This window comes from Pseudorca crassidens, chromosome 2 (assembly GCF_039906515.1).
Source record: "Pseudorca crassidens isolate mPseCra1 chromosome 2, mPseCra1.hap1, whole genome shotgun sequence".
NCBI classification, from domain to species: Eukaryota; Metazoa; Chordata; class Mammalia; order Artiodactyla; family Delphinidae; genus Pseudorca; species Pseudorca crassidens.
In genome coordinates this window covers 55,616,911-55,620,180 of record NC_090297.1, presented here as the reverse complement: position 1 = coordinate 55,620,180, position 3,270 = coordinate 55,616,911, and the positions used below count along the sequence as shown (strand labels likewise).

General features: G+C 44.6%; 1 pseudogene; it reads right to left on the bottom strand.

Annotated features, from left to right (window-relative positions):
• Positions 1–1,705: 1,705 nt before the first annotated feature.
• On the bottom strand, positions 1,706–2,232 carry LOC137210631 (large ribosomal subunit protein uL24-like; annotated as a pseudogene).
• Between the last annotated feature and the right edge of the window lie 1,038 nt (positions 2,233–3,270).

Genomic DNA, 3,270 nt, shown 5'->3' with positions numbered 1-3,270 from the left:
GACACATATGTTGCAGATAAACACTCCCTCCTTTATTCTCTCATTGTATTATGTACCTCTTGCTACTTAGTAGATATCAGAATGTATTTTATTTTATTTACTTATTTTTTAAATAAGCTTATTTATTTATTTATGGCTGCGTTGGGTCTTCATTCAGGTGAGCAGGGGCTACTGTTCGTTGTGGTGCATGGGCTTCTCATTGCGATGGCTTCTCTTGTTGTGGAGCACGGGCTCTAGGCATGCAGGCTCAGTAGTTGTGATGCACGGGCTTAGTTGCTCCGCAGCATGTGGGATCTTCCCGGACCAGGGCTGGAACCCGTGTCCCCTGCATTGGCAGGTGGATTCTTAACCACTGCACCACGAGGGAAGTTCCAGAATGTATTTTAAAGGTCAGTTTTCCCATCTCCCTCACTATACTTTATACTCCTTCAGGGCAAGAAGAATATTCTATCACACATAGGCACTTAGTAAAGCTTAGCTAGATGAGTTGGTCTGCCATTCTGCATGGTGGCATGGGTGGCAGTCATACACCCGCATGGACCCAAAGCGTGAGTTTGCCTTAGCCCCGTGTTTTTTTCCAGACCCGTAAACATCCACAAGCCCAACCTGACCCCAACACAAAGAGAGGAAAGAAGTCCTTTCATGATGAGGTCCCAGGATCCTCAGTTCTACCCTCAAAGAGTGCCCAAAGCAAAATACAGCTTTGGAAGTGACAGCTCCACCTTGCCCAGCCCACCCTCCTTTCTCTAAGCCACTCCGTCATCTGACTTTAGCCTGGGAACTTCTCAGTTCAGTCTCAGGCTATGCTAAAGAACGAACAAGAATTGTCTGTCTTTGAGAAATGTACATGACATTTGATAAATGGGGCGAGGGGGGATATTTTGTTATGTATGTAACTGGAAGAGAAAACACAAAATTGCTAATAATTGTCTTTGGGAGGTGATATCATGACAGATTTTTACTCTATTTCCTAGAATAGGTTGCATTGTCTAAATTGTCTACAAAGACCACATTTGACTTTTATGATTGAAAATAAAGATTCAATAAAATCCCTTCATAGCATCCTAGGTGGAGCCATAAAATTCAATTGTGTAAGATGCGTGGTCTTGGCCCTGTGAGGTTACTGAAACGACCAGGGCGAACCAGGTCAGCTAGCCCAGGGGTTTCGGGGGCCAGCCAGTGCCATCCAAACCTGTCCCTGCCCTGGCTGGGGTTTGGTACTTCCTACTGGTGCTGGACCACAGTGGCAATTCACAGCCCCTTCCCCTTGGCTAACTGACTTATAATATCAGCCCAATACTGGGGACACCGGGCGCCCTGGCGAAATGGAGTTCTCTGTCTCCCAATACACAGAGGAGAGGATGAGAGAGAGGTCAGAGGAGAGATGGGGAGACCTCCCTCCAGGAACGAAGTGGCTGCTTGGCTGCACGGAGCCCTGCTGGCTGACAGCCTCCAGAGATCAGCATCTTCAGCAGCTGCCTCAGGATCAGCTTAGGAGCCGAGGTCATGCTCCTTTTCAGCAACCCCTAGCCAACAGCTAAGCATGGCAGGATACTAGGGCCTGGTGGGTTTTGCCCAATGTGGACCTGTTCTGATGGGCAATCTTGTTCCAGAGCTTCCCCGTGGGTCATCCAAGACTCTCTCAGATCATGGTCTCAGGCTTTTCCTACACAGTCCTGCTTCTTCCCCTCTTTTATCTTCTATCTTTTCCATTTTAACAGTTTTTAATGAAAGTTGTATGCAAGATTACTTCATTCCTGCATCTTCTCAATTGTTTCTTCCTTATATTTGCCCTTTTCCTTTCCTACTTGGCGAGATTTGGCTTTACGTTTGAGGATCTTTTTGCGGTCTTTATCCAGCTTTAGTCTGGTGATAATCACCTTGCTGGGGTGAATGCCCACGTGGACAGTCGTGCCATTAGCCTTCTTCCGCTGCACTCGTTCAGTGTAGATGACATATTTCTTCCTGTAAACCTGGACTACTTTGCCAATTTGCTGCCCTTTGTAGTGCCCTCCTACCACCTGAACTTCATCATCCTTTCAGACGCGCATGGATCGGACATTGTACTTCTGTCTCAGCTCTTTAGAAAGAGGGGAAGACATAATCTTCCTGCGAATGTGGGAAGGCGCGTTGAAATGCCTTTTCTGGTTCTTGCTTCGGTCAGAAGTCACAAAGGGATTGAACTTCATTTCGGCCGCTAGCGCTTCAGCGATGGTCGCAAAAGGGAAGAACCCCTCTTTTATCTTATACAGACACTGTCTCCGACAAGCCTCTTGCACTCCCAACTCCAGCTTAGTGGACCCTACTGACAGTTTTACACACACACACACACACACACACACACACGTGTAAGGACCCATGAGTCTGACTAACACCTGAGCCCTCCAGGCCGCACGGAAGGACCTGCTCATTTACCTAACACATGCTAAGTACCTACTCTGTGCAGGATCATTGTTCCTGCCCTCAACCAAGCCCTGTCTAATGAGGGACACAGAGAGAGAAATAAATCAGCAAAATACATTGTGATATCTTAGTGTAATACATGCATGCTTCTAATTGTTTAAGTACATGGAAACCTCTAATGAGTTCCCAATGTTCTCATCCTACTGTTTTCTTTGAGTGAACATTTCTCTTGCAATCTTGTTTATCATTTGGCTTTGCAATGTCTTTTGCTACTGACAAAACAGAGTTAAACTCGAATGCATATCCAATGGGGAAATTCTAATAAATTCTAAATTGGGGACTTGAATTAATGAATCCCTGAATAACAGAGTTGATTATACTGCCCTTTGTATTCCAGTTCCTGGTGTTTTATTGGTTTTGTCTCTGAAATGACTGATGATCAGCAGATCTAATAATGACAGTAATGACTGAAGTCCAAAAATAATAAGACTTAAGCCACAGTCACATTAAAGCTGGTAATAATAATAAGCCTCTACCCATACATTAAAGCCTTAGCTTGCTAATTGTACCTGTAACCTAAGCAAACAACTGCTGAGAGGAGAACCAAGAACATGACAGAGGAGCCAATATTCTGTGGCATCACAAGTTGGATTTTTTCTATTCTAAGAAACTCTAAAAGAATTTGTTGCCACCCTCCGGGAGTTCACAGAGAGGAAGAAGTTGGGTCACATATTAGTTTTCTAGATCACTTATAAAAGGCCCTGATAAACAACGAGGTCCTACTGTATAGCACAGGGAACTATATTCAGTGTCCTGTGATAAACCATAATGGAAAAGAATATGAAAAATAATGTATCTATATGTATA